Here is a 21,479-nt window from a genome sequence, read left to right as displayed (position 1 = left end):
TCCTTGGAAATCCATGATCTTGATCATTTCCTTTTTTTTTGAATTGTATGGTGATGATTGTTCAAGTCTTATGGATGAATTTTTTTCCCGTAAGGAGATTCATATTTGCGAAAGTTTCAAATTGAGTCTAATGTGATTATTGAAGATTTCCTTTCAAGTATATTTCCTTTTGATCAAGAACATGACATGCTTATCAATGAGGATTTTTGTCGTAATATAAAAATTCTATTTGATCAACCTCGATTCCCCTGTGAAGCTCATGATTTAAATGACGACTCTTCTTTTGACAAGCATCTGACTGTGTCTTATCAGTTTGTTGTGGTAAAACACAACCCCCCATTTTTTTTATTTATGTACTTCAATAATGGGGACCCTTTCTATTAATTTTGGCTAAACACCTTCTATGATTTTTATTAAGTTAATTATCCTGCAATTTTGTTATTTTTCATTTTTGTTGGATTTCCATTCTGATTGTTTTATTGAATCCGATTTTTCACAAGCTTTCGAACGATATTTGTTTCGCCTAATTTGGTCAACCGATCTGTAAAAGGCTCTCCTTTGAAGTTTGATCATTTTCTCGCGTGGACTAATAATGTAAATAAATGTATAATATTTCAATTTTTCATAACTAATTAAGTTTAATAGTCATTCATTGTAAATATTAACTCCTTACTAGTTTTTACTAATATTTTTCATTTTTCACTATTAATCCTACTAAAAGATGAACCCAAATTATAGAACATTTAAAAACACGTTTTTTAGAATCCCGGTAATTTATTCCAATTTCTTATTTTCAAACAAATTACCAATTCCAAAATCTCAAAATATCAATGTGGTTGTAGTTTAGAATTGGAAAATTTCACTCTAAGTGGTTCACACTTTGCTTCATTTTAACTTCACGAATTTTCAACAATCTTGGACCCCAACCGAAAAATATACATAAATTCATAAATTACTCAGGTCCATTGCATCGCAAGTTCTCACAACATATGTTTTCACAAACCCTTATCAAAAGATGCGATGTGATGTATGTGTGACTTTTGTTCTTTTAAATAACTTTCTTATTTTGGAGTCATTGAATCCATTTTGAATGAATGGCTAGTGTAATATATGTGATCACTTTTAAATTTAATATTTATTTTTTTTTTAATATAATTAATATATAATAATTTTAAATTAATTGACATATGATATATATTTTTAAAATTTAATTAAATTAAAATTAAGCATAATTTTAGTTGATTAGATTAATACTAATTATTAATTAGTGTGTAAATAATTTAGTTTATAGTTAGATTAGTATTAATTAATAAATAATTAAAATCTAATTTAGGATTAGAAGATAGTTAAAAAAATTATTTTTGGCGCACGCAACTGAATTTCCAGAATTCTACAAGATTTGACTCATCAACTTTGGAGACTCATAGATTGAGTTTTACTTGGCCAAATGAGGCCCAGGACGTCTCATTGGAAGATAAAATCATGGAGAAAATTTATGAGGAGGTTTCATTAATAGATTTGATCATTGATTTGGTTTAAGATTTAGTAGAAGATCAAGCTATGCATTTTGAATAAAACTAATTTCTTGAGTTTTATTTTCTGCATTTTTATTTGCCAAAGCCTCTTTTGAATGAAAATCCATTCGTCAATGATATCTTCAGTCAATTAAATCATCACATACATCAATAGAAATCTTGGATTTCCTTTTCAATTATTTATTTAATAGAATTTGTTTTAATTCCAGATTTTGCATTTTGATTTTAATTTTTACATCTTAATTTTGTTTTGATTTGTTTTTGCAGGAAAACAGTTGGAAAGATGAGGAGAACAAGATCTCAACCAATGAGAATACTCCAGCAATTGAAGAATGAAATTTAGAGCAAATGAAAATTGATTGAGCAGATCTCCTCTTCGACAAACTTTCTTGTTAAGAAATCCTTTGCAAATATTATAAATAGCAGATTGTAAAATGTAATAAGGGTTGCTCTCCTCTGCAATTATGGACTTCTAAAAGCACTTCTGTAATAGGAATTTAGAGTTGTAGGAGGGAGGAGAGAAAATCTTAAATTTGAAGATTATTGAAGATTTCTATTTTGCATCTTGAATTATGTATGATGGGTAGAGTTTGCACTATTGTAGCTCTAGTTTTGAAAGCAGAAGTTCAAGAAATGTAAAGGATTGTTGGAGACCAGGGTCAGTGAAATGGATTCAATAAATTGGTATTTCTAATACTACTATTTCAAATACTAGTTTCATTTTATGATAACAGGAATGTGTCATTTTATTCATGTTTGTGTCCTTTTGTCAATATGGGTAATTTGTCTCAATGTTGTTATTCTTTATCTATGCTCTTATAGATTAAATTCTGATTTCTAAGTAACTATTTACTCAAAAATCTGTTTTATAAAACTGATTTATTAAATAGTGATGTGTTATGAACTATTTCCGCATATTATTGTTTAATTATTAGATTTATTGATTTGACAATCAATATCATTTTTGTGAACTGTTCCCTGAGTGTTGTTGGTTTATTATTTCAGTTAAGAGGTCTCAATAGGATGTGTTTCAGTATTCACAAATGTCGGTTAATTGAACTACTTCGTTAGCTTGATATTAATTAAAAGCCAGACACATTTAAATCCCTATTATTTAATTATGTTGCTCTTAGTTGGGTTAGATCTATATCTGCCTAAATGAGATAGGATTAAGATTAGTTTCTTTTGCTTGCATTATAGAATAAGTTTGCATTTAGATTAAGTTCTACATTCTTTTAAGTACTCTTCTCAAAGAGGCAAAATTTTAGTTGTGGCTTGCATGAACCCAAATCAGCGTAAGGGTCATTCTCTTGCCCAACCAGCAAGAAGAAGTGATCTATATCCCTGTCTATTGGTAGTTAAAGATACATCGTAAACCAATAGCGATAGGGAAAAGGTAACTGGACCTAGTTAAACCAGTCATAGCCACTACTCCAAATGAAAAACGAGCTGCTTTAAGGTCCGGACCGGGTGGTTATCCCCCAATGTTGAGGCAGACATTTTTGGCCCTCACCATTTTTGGCACTAGAAGGAGGGCTTGAAACTTGTTGTCTATTGGAGTATTTCCAATTTTAACATTGTATTTAATCACGATGGCTCCTCTTAAACTTCCAATTTGGAGTTGTATCCATGGACATGTATCTTCAAATACTCCACCCGAAGTGGTAAGACTCTTGTCTCAGGTAAAGTTTAATGGTAAGAGAAATTATTTTTCTTTTAATCATGTCTTTCAATTTATTCAAAAAGTTTCAAATTATGGTTTTCAAGGAATAGATGAACACATTTTATGCAGAATTTTTACTCTCACATTCGCAGCAAAAGCTAGAAACTGGTGTAGAACTCTTCCAGCTGCCGCAATTCACAACTAGGATCAATTTGTTACAATTTTCATTTGTAAGTTTGACGGCTATGGTTATGAACAGGTATGTGATGAAATTGAATATCTACAAAGGTTTGAAAATGAGTCTGTTATTGATTTTAATATTCGATTTCATTTGAATGGTTTGAAATTTAAAGTCAAAGATAAACTTTCAGAAGAAGAATCATTAGATTGGTTTGAACATATTCGTTCTCTTCCTCCCATTCATAATCCATATGAAATTAGTTCAAGCTTTGTTCCATCCCCTTCTAACATAAATGAGAATTCCGATATGGATGTGAAAATAAATTATGATGAAGTGGTCTCACAAAGCTTGGAAAATATTTCTATCCAAATGCAATAAGACAATAGCAAAAATTTTGGAGAAAGAGTTGCCTTGGAATCTGAAAATTACTTCGCATTGAATTCAGAAAATCAGATCGTAAATCAACAAGTACAAGCAGCAATCAAAGTAATCAATAACACACACACTCTTATACAAATTTCTGAATTCTTTCATAATGAGAAAATGCCAAAATCAGAGCAGCAAAGCAACCTTCTTCAAGAAAGCATGAGTACACAAAGGAATGATCTAGAATCTGAAATTTATAGTGAACAAAATGCACATGAGTTCTCGAATAGAGAAACTTTTGAATTCATTATTTCTGATTCTCATTTTTCCCTTATCCTAATATTTTTACTGATGATAATTTTTTCTCTCTTGGTATTAATGATATTTTAAAAACTACAGAGGTTGATCTAAATAAATTTCCACTTATTTTTTATCAAGATAGAGAAACAACAATTGATCATTCTTTTGGCATTAATAAACATGTACTTTATATTCTTTCTTGTTTTGATACATTGGATGAGATCGAAGGGAATTCAAATAAATACCATGAAAGCATTTGTGATTATTACTTTAACAATGAATATGTTTATTTGTATTCTTCTCAAGTCAATCCTCACCTGGAAATTCAAGAAACACATGAAGATGAAGAACACTTTAATTCAAAAATCATTCCAGCTAATCCTCATTCTCAAGTAGCAAATTATCTTCATGATTTCGACATCCAAGAAATCATTCCAATTTATGATTCATATCATGATCAAGCTCTCATTCCTATTCATAGTCATAATTCTTTTTCTAATTCACAAGTTGGAATTGGCAATCATTGAAATTCCATTATTCTGGCCAATCCTTGTAAAAAGAAATTTATTTCAAAACAATCCTAGTTGTGTTGTAACATTATTTGTACCAATAGTGATTTTATTTTACTTTTGTTTCCTCACATATTTTGTTTAAAATCAGATTTAACTTCTGATTTTATTTTTCAAATTGTTGATACTTTATTCTGGCATATTAAACATTGCACTATCAAACACTCAGTTGATGCATTGCCCAATTGGGAAATTGAAATTTCATATTATAATCATGAACATCAAAGCTATTAATATTTCAATTTCAATTGATGCTAATGTTTTATCAAAAGCTTCTATCTTCTCAAAGGCAGTATCAACAAGAGAGTGTATTTTTACAATCTAGCCAGCGATCCAATTCAATTAATAATTTTCCATTATATCTAACATATTTCCATCCATTTTTAATTAACTCATTTGAAAAATATTTGGAAAGTTTTCCTTCATGGAAGATTGTTAATAGTTTAACACTTACACATAACTCTAACAATTTTTTTTCAGGCCTTTGAATCTAAAAGCTCATATCCACAATTTGGCCTGTCATCTCTTCTTTTGAACAATTTCCAATCCTTAACGGAAACCCATCCAGATTTTTATGATCCAATTGGAATTCAGTTGGAAAGGACATTCCAAAAGAAGCTGATTGTAAATAAGCTGCTAACAATAACTGCACATTCTGATTTCATATTTAGCTTTCTTACTTTAATTAGATTTGTATTTCTATTACTAATGTTTGAACTGTACATATATGCAAAAATTAAAAAGAGAGAGTGGTTACATTGAAAATATGACTATACCTAGTCATTTTCATGTATATAGTTAGGATAGGAGTAGAATTAATGTAGTTGGTTTGGTTATATAGTTAATTTATTTTTAATAATTCTGCACATAAAAAATAAAGCAAGCAATCAACCCTTCTCATATCATATACATGTTCAAAGAAATGTTTTCCTCTCATTGGAAACTTTTTGATTTTTGCTTCCCATCTTTAAATCAAAATTTCTTGCAGAAATACCTCTATCCATGACTACATCTCCGCCTATTTTCGAATAATGTCTTGACTAAAATTTAATTGAGTATGCACTTGGCACACATCACCTCAAAGCCACTTTTCTCTATTTCGACATTTCCTTCTAAGATTTTCTTCTTAGATTGTTATGTTGAAAATTTCGATGATACAAAGCTTCTTGACATCATTATCCTGTAAAAAATATAACTGTCTAAGCTCAAAATCTTAATACCAATTTGACTATTATTAATCAGTCTAACTTTTTGCTATTCACGTGAAGTTTATGTTATTTTCCTCGAAATTGGTTAAAATGAACTTAAGGGTGTCCATGCTACTATGTGCACACATTTGAATATGTAATTATATTCTTTCATAATGAGTGGCTTTATCATATTCTGATCTTTAGTTTATTATTTGATGCTGCAATACGCATCATATTTATTTACTAAAGACATTATTGAACAATCACTATAACAATATATATTTTTCTCAAGTTAATTCGGAATGAGTAGAGGTAATAAATTGTTGTTGCAATTCAAAGGGGAGCATATTCTCATTTACGTTTCTGGTGAATTCTATGAATTTCAAATTTTCTGAACATGAATAATTGATTTCCTTTAACTTGATTGCCCACTCTAATTTAGAATAAATAATAAGATGATTTTGAACAAAGTCCAAATTTTGATAAATCCAAGGAAGAATTTGAAGATTCATGAGGTAAAATTTACAGACAATTTTCTTCGAGGTATGCATTTACAATTTCATTTTAATTTAGTTTCTCTTTTCCTTAGTTTATTTCTGATTCTTGTTTTGTTTCATTTGCCGGTTTTCATTTGTTTTTTAAACTTGAAGTAAGCAACAAACCCATTTCAAATTTGCAAGAGGTTCAAGGAAATTTTATTTGTTGTTCATTAGAATTTGAGCATTCTTTAACTTTGCTTTCATTCATTAGAAAACCAAATAGACATTTAAAACAGTATCGGAAGATTCATATTGGAACTTTTAATATCACCAATACTAAAAGTCCATACATCTCTAATGTTCCTTTTCGCTCATTCTCCGATAAAATGACTTTACCAATATTGTGATGTTCACACAATTCTAGACCCGATATGACATTTAAATCAAGTTCATAAAAAATATCGAGTCCATTCAATCACGATAATGGTAGGGTCATAAGTTTAAAAGTATCAATGTCCCAGAGCCGATATGATATTAAAATTCTCAATAAATTTATCGGTTCCATTCTTCGATGCATATCAGCGTATAAAAAATATTACATCTTGTACTTAAGTTTGCTGATCGCCGATTTCTTTTGAGATCCAAAGCCGATTCCCCTTAAGAGCCACGTCATCCATCGCATTCTCGTTATCGCAAGAATCATATTGGAAATTCAAACATGACTATTTTCCAATATTCCAATGTGCTGATATCGCAATCGCTTCATCGCATTTTTATTATTATTATATATGCTCATATCACTATTTCGAATCTACAATGTGCGATGTGCGATGTATGATGTGCGATGTAGTACAAAGCATGATGTGACTATTCCCTAATCATTGATATAACAATTCTTCAATATTGTGATCGCTCCATCTCATCGCATATATTCTCATCACATGTTCTCATATCGCAAATTTGCCATTGCAACAAATATATCGCATCGCAAAATTAAAATGAAACCTTATCTTAAGATTTTCCGATGCGATAGACTCCAATGCATGCCTCTATGCCATTAACATTTAATCGATATATGGCATATCAGCAAAGGTGAAATTTTGCAGATTGAACTTTAAGCATGGTGAAGAAACATGTAATGCGAATCATCCGATAAGGTGTTGTGTTATATGAAATATTTTTATGCAATCTTGGGTAACCACTATGGTACTAAAGAAATTGATAACAAATTTGCAGCATATTTAAATCATTTCAATTTCTCATATATTTCAGTTTTAAATATATAATTCCATAATTAATATGAAATTCAAGACCTCTCTATCTTCACATTTAAATTTCATTATCTTGGATTTGGTCTTAATTCTGGACAATTTATGGAAATGGAGTTGATATAAAACTTATAATAGTATGAGAACATTCATCATTTCACTTCATTAAGAAGCATGATTTCATTCTCATTTCTGATGGATTTGTTTTACATTCGATTCCCTGAACACAAAGCATTATCTCCTTGTAGTTTACTGCTTTCTTTGGTTTAAATAAAATAAATAATGATTTTGGGTTATAATATTATGGTTAGTTCAACTTCTTCATGCTTTTGATTTTAATTAAAAGAAGAAGTTAGCTATCATTGGAGAAGATGATACTTCAAAGGTAAGATTAAATGCAATTCTCCAATAGTAAGTTTCATATACCCACTTTCATTTATTTTCATTACTTTATTTTAGTTTCATTTTTGTTTTTAAATTATGCTAATATAAAAATCTGTTTTGCAGCTCTTCATAAAAGTTTTCAATCCTCCACCATATCAGATTTTGAAGCCCTATACTCTTTTCCTGGTTTGCTTTCAAGAAGCAACGATAATCTTCATCGAAACAACTACACTAGGAAGTTTCTGAACCTTTAGTTTGTTTCTTTAAGCATTCATTTTATTATAAAATGATTAAGATGATGCTTTGAAACAAGAAGATTGACACCAGACAAATTTTTTTTATTGTGGTTGAATTTTATCATCACTACTATCTGAAGCCTAAAATTCTTATAACCATGCAAGGTAAAACTTATCTTGATCTTAACATAAGAAGGAATGGTTACATGATTATTTTCTTTTACTTTATTTTGTTGAGACATTGGTATAAACATTCTTGTTGGAGTTTATCTTTTAAAAACTTGGATTTTCCTTTCTACTCTTACATTTTTTCATTTTCATTTTTTGTTTGTTGATTTCTTTTTCAGATTAGGAATTATTTTTCTTTTATTTTTCAGTTTTGATTTTGGTGACTCGCCAATAATTTATACGAAATGCCTTTTTGTTGCCTAATAATGATCGGCATGCACAGAAAAAGAACGCTAATAGTCTACTATTGGCTTTTTCTTAAATATCTTAATAAATTTTGTTTTTCCTATATAAAGGTAGAAATACTTAGGGAAGAGATTACAAAACAAGAGAAGTTGACAAGGTATCATAAAAGCTGAGAAATTTCTTTTTCATCAAAATTGTAATTATTTTGAGATTTCAATATTTTATTAAGATTTTTGAAAATTCTATTATCAATCAAGAAAAGTTATTTTTAACCAAGTAAAGACACTTTACAGCGAAGCACCCTTAATGTTGAAATTGTCATTCTTAAGTCTTAAGGAGTCAATAATTCTCCCTGTCCAAAAAGTCTTGTTTTTCTAGAGTGTAATCCAAAAATATATTTAAACTTAAAAGAGAAGAGGTCTCATCATGAGCCTGCTTACCATGACCATAGAGGAAAATAGGTTGACATTACCAACACTGTTAAACAAACCAGGGTAATGGCTTATGATTGCAAACAATTATAAGACAAGGGGTCTCATCACGAGCTAGCTTGTTCAGTCCAATTATAACCAGTGAATGGCATTGTCAACTAGCTGGCTACCAAACCAGGACAATAGCTTTTAAGAACTAAAAAATAAGAACAAATACAAAGAAAATAAGCATATATAAATGGATTTATCTCTAGTTATTTAATTCTTAAATAGATGGGATTCTGAATCATTCATGATTAAAAGGTAACCCTGTCAAGACTATAGATGTTTGCTGGCAGCAGTGGCTCTACCTGTGACAAATGAGTATATTTTAAAAGCTAAGCTGTAAAGTGACCCTTGCTTTATCTCTACAACTAATTAAAGACTGATATAGAGTTATGAGATATTTTGATTTATGAGGAATTTTAAGAAAAATTACAGTTAGATAATTCTTGTTATTATTCAGACTAATGAACCTAGTCAAACATTTCAAAAAATAATTCTCTCCTCTTTAATTATTTTTACTTTAATTTTAGGAAAATCTCATTCATATAAAACAAAGATAACTGGTTCTTCTCCCATGTGTCGCCATTGTTGTGGTAAAACACAACCCCCCCCCCCCAAATTTTTTTCTATTTATGTACTTCAATAATGGGGACCCTTTCTATTAATTTTTGGCTAAACACCTTATATGAATTTTATTAAGTTAATTATCCTGCAATTTTGTTACTTTTCATTTTTGTCGGATTTCCATTTTAATTGTTTTATCACAAGCTTTCCAACGATACTTGTTTCGCCTAATTTGGTCAATCGGTTTGTAAAAGGCTCTCTTTTGAAGTTTGATCATTTTCTCATCTGGACTAATAATGTAAATAAATGTATAATATTTCGATTTTTCATAACTAATTAATTTTAATAGTCATTCATTGTAAATATTAACTCCTTATTAGTTTTTACTAATATTTTTCATTTTTCACCATTAATCCTACTAAAAGATGAAGCCAAATTATAGAACATTTAAAAACACGTTTTTTAGAATCCCAGTAATTTATTCCAATTTTTTATTTTTAAACAAATTACCAATTTCAAAATCTCAAAATATCGAAGTGGTTGTAGTTTAGAATTGGAAAATTTCACTCTAAGTGGTTCACACTTTGCTTCATTTTAACTTAATCAATTTTCAACAATCGTGGACCCCAAATAAAAAATATACATAAATTCATAAATTACTTGGGTCCATCGCATCGCAAGTTCTCACAACATATGTTTTCACAAACCTTGATCAAAAGGTGCAATGTGATGTATGTGTGGCTTTTGTTCTTTTAAATAAATTTTTTATTTTGGAGTCATTCGAATCCATTTTGAATGAATGACTAGTGTAATATATATAATCACTTTTCAATTTAATATTTAATTTTTTTAATATAATTAATATATAATAATTTAAATTAATTATATATATATATATATATATATATATATAAATTTAATTAAATTAAAATTAATCATATATTTTAATTGATTAGATTAATACTAATTTTTTTTTCTACGTAAAGGCTAAATCTATTAATAAAGAGAAAATATTTACAGAGAGGTTAAGACCTCAGAGGAGGCTGAAGCCATCCAACAACCCTGACCCAGAGGCCATAAGACCAGATACCTTGATAGTCAGATAACCCTGTGACCCAATTCCGGGATTGAGAAGACCCAATACATGATTTCCAGAGCCCTTACATACAAAAATGCTAACCAAAATGGTGAACAACACTACAGAACAGTTAAGAACTATGGCCTTAATAATATCTGTGCTGCCCTGATAGCCATATGCAAAACTTAACAAAAACAAGGGCTTGCTGAGCCAAGACCTGATACAAAGCATAAGACCATAATGGCTGATAACTATACCTAGCCAGAACCTGATACAAAACATATTTGACAAAATCCAGAGAAGCATAGCACATAGGATATAAAAACCAGAAGGGAAGCTGCCATCAGTAGGCGCGGTACCAGAGATTTCATGCATGTTGCAGAGGGTCCGGAGCATCCTTTTCCACTCGGCAAGGAGAGCCCATCCACATGTCATCGACATTGTCCCCAGCGCCCGTGTCGCAGCCACCTGGAGGAGCTACCAAGTTCAGATTGCCATCAGAAGGGTGCGCCGGCTCGACCGCTGTCAAATTGTGCTGAGCAGTATCTATTGGAGGCTCAGGGACCTCAGGAACATTCCCCGCATCCTGCAAGTCATCACAATTAAACACAGTTCTTACCACATCTCCCTGGAGCACACTGTCATCCTGAGACTGCGAAGGTGAGGTATGGACTGAGCTGCTGGGCTTATCTTCTTCCTCAGCCAAGATGACTGTAATGCTAGCTGAGAGAATTGGTTTACTGAGCCGAATGTGAAATTTAAAATGGGTGGTTTGAAATGAGTTATGCGGGAAGGGCCTGCCATGATCAGAGGACGGGGAAGCCGAAGCCAAAGGAATGATATTCTGGGGAGCAGGTTGAGAGTGACCACGATTACCACTGGTACCTCCACGGTGAGAACAACCACGGTGGCACACCATCTTCAGGAAAATAGAGAGACCTGAGGAAGGAACTAAACAAGACCAAACAGAACAGGGCCGAGGGTGGGCAAACCAGGTAAGGAAAAAACTCCGGAGAAGCCACCAAGCTGCCAGAGCAACACAGGGATGCAGGAATAAAGGCAAAGGGATGAGGAGAGACTCGATGAGAATGATAACCAAAACTAGAGACTGAGCCATGATTAAAACAACCTACGCCAAATCTCGAACAGGGAGCGCATTCAATGCCGAATGCTTGACAAGCTGCCTGTACCCTAAGAAATTCATTTCAATCGCGGGAGGGTAATGAGAGCCGTGCCGGATCGCCAGGTGCATATCCAGCTGCCGACGAAACATTAACCTGCATTGAATGTGCCTTTGGAGCACCTGCATCCGGGTAATTAGATTAATACTAATTATTAATTAGTGTGTAAATAATTTAGTTTATAGTTAGATTAGTATTAATTAATTAATAAATAATTAAAATCTAATTTAGGATTAGAAGATAATTAAAAAAAATTATTTTTGGCCTAGGAAACATAATTTCCAGAATTCTGCCAAATTTGACTCATCAACTTTGGAGACTCATAGATTGGGTTTTACTTGGTTAAATGAGGCCCAAAATGGCTCATTGGAAAGATAAAATCATGGAGAGCATTTCTGAGGAGGTTTCATTAACAGATTTGATCACTGATTGGGTCTAAAATCTAGAAGAAGATCAAGCTATGAATTTTGAATAAAACTAATTTCCTGAGTTTTATTTTCTGCATTTTCATTTGCCAAAGCCTCTTTTGAATGCAAATCGATTCGTCAATGATATCCTCGGCCAATTAAATCACCACGTATATCAATAGAAAGCTTGGATTTCCTTTTCAATTATTTATTTAATAGAATTTTATTAGATTTGTTTTAATTCCAGATTTGGCATTTTGATTTTAATTTTTACATCTTAATTTTCTATTGATTTGCTTTTGCAGGAAAACAGTTGGAAAGATGAGGAGAACAAGATCTCAACCGATGAGAATACTCCAAAAATTGAAGAATGAAATTTAGAGCAAATGATAATTGATTGAGTAGATCTCCTCTTCAACAAACTTGCTTGTTAAGAATTCCTTTGCAAATATTATAAATAGCAGATTGCAAATTCAATAAGGGCTGCTCTTCTCTGCAATTCTGGACTTCTAAAAGCACTTCTGTAATAGGAGTTTAGAGTTGTAGGAGGAAGGAGAGGAAATCTCAGATCTGGGGATTATTGAGGATTTTTATTTTGCATCTTGAATTATGTATGATGGACAGAGTTTGAACTATTGTAGCTCTAGTTTTGAAAGCAGAAGTTCAAGCAATGTAAAGGATTGTTGGAGACCAGGGCCAGAGAAATGGATTCAATAAATTGGTATTTCTAATACTATTGTTTCAAATACTAGTTTCATTTTATGATAACTAGAATGTGTCATTTTATTCATGTTTGTGCCGTTTTGTCGATATGGGTAATTTGTCTCAATGTTGTTATTATTTATCTATGCTCTTATGGATTAAATTCTGATTTTTGAGTAACTATTTACTCAAAAATATGTTTTATAAAACTAATTTATTAAATAGTGATGTGTTGTGAACTATTTACACATATTATTGTTTAATTATTGGATTTATTGATTTGACAATCAATATCATTTTTGTGAACTGCTCCCTGAGTGTTGTTGGTTTATTATTTCAGTTAAGAGGTCTCAATAAGATTTGTTTCGGTATTCACAAATGTCAGTTAATTGAATTAATTCGTTAGCTTGATATTAATTAAAATCAAGACATATTTAAATCCCTATCATTTAATTATCTTGCTCTTAGTTGGGTTAGATCTATAGATGACTAATTGAGATAGGATTATGATTAGTTTCATTTGCTTGAATTATAGAATAAGTTTGCATTTAGATTAAGTTCTACATTCTTTTAAGTCCTCTTCTAAAAGAGGAAAAATTTTAGTTGTGGCTTGGCTGAACCCAAATCAGCTTAAGGGTCATTGTCTTGCCCAATCAACAAGAAGAAGTGATATGATATTCCTATCTATTGGTAGTTAAAGATACATCGTCAACCAATAGCGATAGGGAAAAGGTAACTAGACCTAGTTAAACTAGTCGGAGCCACTACTCCAAACGGAAAAGGAGTTGCTTTAAGGTTCGGACCGGGTGGTTATCCCCCAATGTTGAGGCAGAGATTTTTGGCCCTCAACACAGTCTAATTTTCAATATTTTAAAAGTTCAAAGTTAATTTAGTTGAAAAGGACACTTCATCCTCCACTTATGGTAATGTTAGGTTCCTGTCACCTAAACGGTTTTTGCAATTTTGGTCAGTTTAATATTTCCTCGTAAAATCTTGTCATAAATGTCATCTCGTGGGATGTCGACTCTTTCTTGAGGGATTCTTATTTTCTTCACATAAATTTTTTTAACCCTCAAGGTATAAAGTTTAATTTAACCTTTGATCTTCAATTCATACATTCCACCTCATGAAAATCTTTAATATGCAATATGGAAACAAATAATGGTCTTAACGACGGTCAAATCCTTGGATCTGACATGTCATTGGCATCATCCATTGAAAAGTTCAACTCGCACGACAACATGGATTATGGTCAACCAGTTGATGTTTCTTTTAATATGGATTTGCCTTTGATTGGTATTTATTGTCAATGTTTTCCTAAAGTTTGTTTCCATGATCCCATTGCAGATTAGCTTGAAAGGTCTTATTAGTCAGGACCTAGGTCACATGGCCTGCATCTTCGGTGGGTTAATCGATTCTTGTTTGGTCATGACCTTGGTAGTTGTTGTTGTTATGGATTATTTTTCCTGGTAAAGTAGTCAATATTGTCACACTATTGTGATTTCACTTCTTGGTTTTACTTATGAGTGTTTTGGTTGTTTAACTTTTTCACTGCATTGTTTTTCACTCTGGTCTTATACAATCATATCCTTCAACTTCAAATTCAGGAGTGGATTCTATGGATGCGTTGGAAGTTCCATTTCACATGATACCACCCTCTGATATTTAGTTTAGTATAGGGTAGTTTGCATTTAGTTAGATGCATTACATTCCTGTTTTGCATTTTCATCTTCCCTTTTTGTTCTTTTGGTTTCATTAGTCCTTGACTAAAGCTTGTTTTGAGATTCAAGATGATGTGACTAATATTTTGAGAAAGGAAAGTTATGGTAACATACAACCCTTAGATTATATGTTACCCTCTTATTTTATTTTATTTACATCTTTCAAGTCGATGACTTTTTAATGGAAAATATGATCTTTCAACTGGGAATGTTGAAAATCCAGCAATAAAATCTGAGTTTGACTTTTCCTTGGTCAAACCAAAGAAATTAAAATTTCTTGTTCATCGAAAACCTTGGAGGTTGTTAACTGAGGTGACATGGGATTGTTCATTTAGTTAACTTAGTTAATTCGAGTTTGGGAGGCTTGAGTTCAATTTAGTATGATGGATTTCTAATTTGTAGCAATATATTTCAGTTAAATTGAGTTATGGTCAGTTAAACTAGTTCTAATTGTTACTAGTGGAGGTCAAGTTATGGAAGTGGAACTTTAACCACACTTAGTGATAAACTAGTTAATTGATTAATCAACCCAAAATAAATGATGCATGCAGAGAATTCGAGTTACCCTATTGAGACGAAGATTCCAAGGTAGTGTACTATCAATTGTATACTATTCTAATGGGTATAGGTGGTGCATGCAGTCAGAAGAATAAGCTATAGGAATTGTGTAATCCAATTGAGAAAATTTATTAAGTAATAGGAGCTAATTTCATGAACAATGCAAGGAAATAGGATCTTGCATACAAATTGGCTAAGTGTTGGTCAGAGCCAGTCAGTCAGGCAGAGGGATATACTATACACTTGTAAGTTGTGCTTAGGCTTGAGCAAGCATATGTATTCATCTATATTATTTGATTAATGCAATACAGATAAGAAGGAGTTTTGAGTAGTTGATTTCCCCTAGATAAATCCTTGTGCATGTGTGATGTTTCCTTTTGAATGTCTATCATTTGTGTTCTAGATTGTGAATTAACTTCCCAGACCAGTAGAGTAGTTCCAAGTCTTATGATTTAGCAAATTTCATGAGAAGTTTTGAATCTACAACCTAATTTCTACATGGTATCGAAGTGGGATTCATAGTCGATCAAAATTTTTGAAGTTGTTATTGTAGGACGATTAGATTTGCAAGATCAATTCTTCAGAGCTAGATGGATTGATTTTTATGGACTAAGACTCGAGTATGCCCTTGAGGGAAGCTCAAATTTTTTTTTTTTGGAAGGACCACATGGTGGAAGTATTGGAAGATAATGCATTGAAGGAATTCATTGATAATTACATCCTAAAACCACCAACAACTGATACTCAGGATCTAAAAGAATGGAAGAAGTGTGTAGCCAAGGTGAGGAGAATCATATTGGATGGAGTACAAAACCACATTGTATTGAATTTGCACGAGAAAGAGACTCCATATGTAATGTGGCAAGCACTGATAGATTTCTTCAGGAATAGTAGTGAGCACAAGAAGCTCACACTCAAGGATAAACTTCAAAATATCAAGATGCAGAAGAACAAGACTATTCTGCAATACCTCAACAGGTTCACACAATGTCATGATGAACTTGGTCAAGTTGGTGTTACTATTGCAGAATATGATTTGGTAATCCTAGCCCTTTTAGGCCTTCCCAAGGTCCGATACAACTACCAAGATTCGGTGAATCAATGGGAGAACCTACCAAATTGGGAATGCCTGTGGTCTGACTTGGTACAAGAGGAAATAAGGTGGAATACCGGAGCTGAGACTTCATCCAAGGGCGAGGATGAAGAAAAATGTGCCTTGGATGGAAAGGAAAAGAAGGGAAAAGGGAATAATTCCTAATATAAAGATGAATCTAATCAAGGGGGCAAGAAGAAAGACTTATCTAGAATCAAGTGCTTTCACTATCATGAATTCAAGCACTATGTCATGAAGTTTCCACACAAGAAGACAACAATAAGACCTTAGTAGGAGCAACAGGTGAAGCGTTGGCTTCATAGTTTGAGCTTGACATTACTGCCATTTCATGCATGGCAAACACAATTATGGGGAGTGTGTGGTACTTGGACAGTGGTATCTCATTCCACATGAAGCATAATAGAGAATTTTTTAGTGATTTGGAGGAGAAAGATCTCTAGATGCACATCGAGATGGGAAATGATGGAAGGTACAACGTGACTGAGATTGGTACAGTCACCTTCCAGAGGGAGTCGAGCTCCCCTCTCGGACTTAAGGATGTGATGTTCATTCCGGGTCTGAATAAAAATCGTTTCAGTTGCAATTTTAAAAGATTGTGGTAATAATGTGATCTTCAACAAAGGAAATGCATTACTTAGACACATATCCAAGGGACAGGTGAAGCAGATCAGGGCTCATGTGAAGAACTTGTACAAGCTAGGTGTGGAGGATTGTGATGCATTGAACACAAAGTCAAAGAAGGTGTACAGCTGCGATGTCAGTGAAATTTGGCATAAAATAATTAGCGATTTGCATCATGGAATTTTGGAGATCATGCAACAAATAACCACAGGCCTCCCCAAAGGAGCACTACAGCAGTAGGATACATGCAAAGGGTGTATCTTGGGGAAGTACACAAAAATCAAATTTCCATGCTCAGGATAAAAAAGCACATGTAGTCCTTGAAAGGATCCACTCTGATGTCTGTGGACCTTTGCCAATAGCCTCCACTGCCAGGAAAAAATATTTTGTCATTTTTATTGATGACTTCTCAGGAAAGTGTTGGATGTTCTTCACGTGGAAGAAGGATGAGAAATTCTCCAAGTTCATATAATTCAAGGAACTAGTTGAAAAGGAAATGGGCAAGAAGGTGAAGCCTCTTAGGAGAGATAAAGGAGGTGAGTACATGTTGAATGAATTTAAAAAAAATTATGCAAAAGAAGGCATTCGATGAGAGTTGAAAACACCCCACAGCCCACAACAAAATGGGGTGGTTAAGAGGAAGAATTGTAGAATTGTGGGAGCAGCAAGGGCGATGTTGCATGACCAAGTCCTACCTCTATATTTGTGGGTTGACACATGTAACATAATAATCTATTTGCAGAACTAGATTCCTCATTAGATTCTAGTAATTATTACACTAGAGGAGGCTTTCTCAGGGAGGAATCCAAATGTGTCACACTTCATGATTTTTGGAGTCTTTGTTTACTTGCATGTATCCAAGGAATAAAGGAAGAAGCTAGAGTTGATACTAGAATCAGGGGTATTTGTGGGTTACACCTAAACTCCCCATAACTACCATGTGTACCTACCATCCCTCAAAATTACAATGGTGTGAATGGTTTTAAAATTTGATGAAGAAAAAGCCATGCGGTGCTCTCTTCAAAGGGAGCTTCAAATCCTACCAGAAGAGGAGCTTTTAGCTCCAAAGGAGGAACGTCAAGAAGTTGTGGAGTAGCCACAAATTGAGGATAAGAGACTGGAGATGTATAATCAATCATAACCATCTAGAGAAGGCAAGAAAAGAACCAAGGAAGTTGAGAGACTTGTGTAGGATGCGAGGGAGAAAGTGGGAGCTCCTGCAAATCAACACAGGCAGAGAAAGTCACTAGATTAGTACACTAGCTACATGGCTTTAATGATTGAGCTTGTAGAGACTGAGCCATCCTATTTGAGGAAGCAGTAGAGAAACCGGTATGGGTTGATGCAATGGTGGAGGAGTACAAATCCATTGTAAACACCAGTGTTTCGGAAGTGGTCCCAGGACCAACAGACAAATCAATTGTGGGTTCAAGATGGATCTTCAAGGTAAATCATTCAATATATGAAAGCATAGAAAAGTACAAGGCTATATTTGTGGACAAGGGGTACTCTCATGTTGAGGGGATTGAGTATGAGGATACCTTTGCTCCTGTAGTAAGGTACTCGTCCATGAGATCAATCCTTGCTCTGGTTGGACAAATTGGGTGGAAGATCCAACAGATGGATGTGAAGACAACATTCTTCAATGGAGTTACTGAGGAGGAGGTGTATATCGAGTAATCAAAATGCTTCAAGACTTTTGATTGAGAGTCTCATGTGTGTATAATAAAGTGATCATTATATGGTCTCAAGAAAGCACCTCGTGATTGGTACTCCATGGTTGATAGCTATCTCACATGTTTGGGCTTCACCAAACGCGAAGCAGATGAAAACCTCTATCATATATTCATAGAAGGTAAATTGTTGATTATTGTCTTATATTTTGATGAATTGATTTTATTTGGTGATGAGAAACTGATCATATCTTGCAAGGAGGACCTTACAAGAGAGTTTGATATGAAGGACATGTGTCTCATGCACTACTTCCTCAAATTGGAAGTATGGCAAGGTGATGGGGAACTGTTTTTCTCTCAAGGAAAGTATGCCATCGAGATACTTCACGGATTCCGCATGGACAAATGCATACCCATGGAGACACCTCTAGCAACCAAATGGAGTTAAGAGGAAGCCACTTCAGGTGAGGAAGTGGAGGCTACTATTTACCGACAGTTGGTGGGTTCATTAATGTATCTTGTGAACACACGACCAAATATGTGCTATGCAGTCAACCAACAGAGAAAATCCATGGTTAGGCCAACCAAACTATTTTGGAGGGAAGCTAAGCATGTTCTACGGTACTTCAAAGGAATGAAGTTATATGGCTTCACAAATGCAAATTGGGCAGGGAGCCAATCAGACTGAAAGAGTACATCAGGTGGAATTTCCAGTGTTGGGTCCACATCGATTTCTTGGTACAATAGGAACAAAATATCTGTGGCACTCATCTCAGTAGAAGAAAAGTACATGGTTGCTAGTCAAGAAACATGTCAGGATATCTAGATGAGAAAGATACTTGTTTGATTGTTTGGTCAGATTATGGATCCAACTATGATCTCCTGTGATAATCAAAGTTGCATTAAGCTCTCTGAAAATCCATTTTTTCATGATTGATCCAAGGTTATATATTTTTTGTATCACCATTTACAGGGTTGTGTGCAGAGGGAGATAATGTTGTTGTAGTACATTCCGGTAGAGGTACAAGATGCTGACATTTTGACAAAGGCCTTGTCAAGAGGGAAGTTCAAGTTCCACACGTGCAGGATAGGGGTGGTTGATAATCCCTTTCTTGCTAAGAGGGAGTGTTGAAAATGTAGCAAGGAAATCTCAGTTTGACTTTGCCTTGGTCAAACTAGAGAAAATTCAAATATCTATTTCAGCAGAAATATTGGAGGTAGTTAACTGAGGTGAAATTGTACTTTTCACTCAGTTAACTCAAATGATTCAAGTTGGGGAAGTTTGAGTTTAGTTCAGTATGATTGATTTCTTGTTTGTAGCAATCTATTTCAGTTAAATTGCATTATGGTTAGTTAAACTAGTTCTAACTACTAGAGTAACTAGTGGAGGTCAAGTTGTGGAAGTGGAATTTCAACCACACTCAGTGATCAACCAGTTAACTAATAAATTAGCCCAAAATAATTGATGCATGCAAAGAATTCATGTTAGCCATTTGAGACAGAGATTCCAAGGTAGTGTACTATCATAGACTATTCCAATGTGTACATGTGGTGCATGTAGTTAGGATAGAACCTAGAGGAATTGCACAATCTAATTGGGGGAATTTCCTAAATAATAGGGGCTAATTTCCTCAAGGAACAATGCAAGGAAATATGAGCTTTGATTGCTTGAAAATTGGCTAAGTGTTAGCCAGAGTCAGTCATTCAAGTAGTGGGATAGACTACACACTTGCAAGTTGTGCTCAGGCTTGAGAAAGCAAATGTATTCATCTCTATTCCTTGATTAATACAATATAGATAGGAAGGGGTTTTGAGAAGTTTCTTTCCCCTATATAAATCCATCTCTATTCCTTGCTTAATGCAATACAGATAGGAAAGGGTGTTGAGAAGTTTCTTTCCCCTAGATAAATCTTTGTGCATGTGTGATGTTTCCTTTTGCATGTATATGAGTTGTGTTCTATATTGTGAATTAACTTCCACAGAGCAGTAGAGTAGATTCAAGTTTTGTGATTTAGGATTCTTGTTCCTACACTTAGCATTGTTTATTAATAATGTGTTCTTTTATATTTATCTAAGTAGGGTAAGATAAGGGGCAAAATTTTAGTGAACAAATCATTAGAGGTATTAAACCTATCTCTAAAGGAGCAACCTCTTATTTTGTCAATAAGTCAGGGTCCATCTTCTGCCCATTGAAAATAATAAGTTCCTAAGAATAGTCATATTTAAAATAAAGAAAGATAAAAGGTGAAGAAGACAAAGGATTCTTGTGCAAGGAGATGAAGCAAGCAAATTCACCAAGGTACTGTCTAGGCCTACTGGAAGCGGAGCAACACCATAGATGTAAAAATCATACTCTAATTTATTTTAACTCGCCTTTCTATATTACCCTTACTTTGGTCGAAAGGATCATTATATGGGTTTCCGTATGATGTGTTATGTTGAGTGATGAATGCAAGAGACTATATAGTTAATTGGGTAGAGTGGGGAGCTGAGGCAACTCATTGATTGAATCAATACTTCCAAGGGAATTTAATCTTCGTGCATAAATGAAACCATATTAGAGAAGATGGGGTTCTCCTAGTGTGTTCCCAAGTGTTGTCGCTGTGACAATGACCATCCAAATTTTTTACCTAACTCAATTTTTGAGCCTACATGAACTGTTGTTTCAAGCCAACTAGTGTTGTCAGGTTGTTTGATTTATTATTCTTAGGTTTTTTCTAATTGTCAATCCTCCTAAGTCAATGTTTCCTAAGTGTCATCACCAAACCTTTAGAAGAACTTGTGTTATATTTTCCATGG

This window comes from Pinus tabuliformis, chromosome 1_1 (assembly GCF_031772625.1).
Source record: "Pinus tabuliformis cultivar Carrire ecotype Pingquan chromosome 1_1, CPIR1, whole genome shotgun sequence".
Classification (NCBI taxonomy): Eukaryota; Viridiplantae; Streptophyta; class Pinopsida; order Pinales; family Pinaceae; genus Pinus; species Pinus tabuliformis.
The sequence above is the reverse complement of the archived record's forward strand: the minus strand, read 5'-3'. Positions refer to the sequence as shown.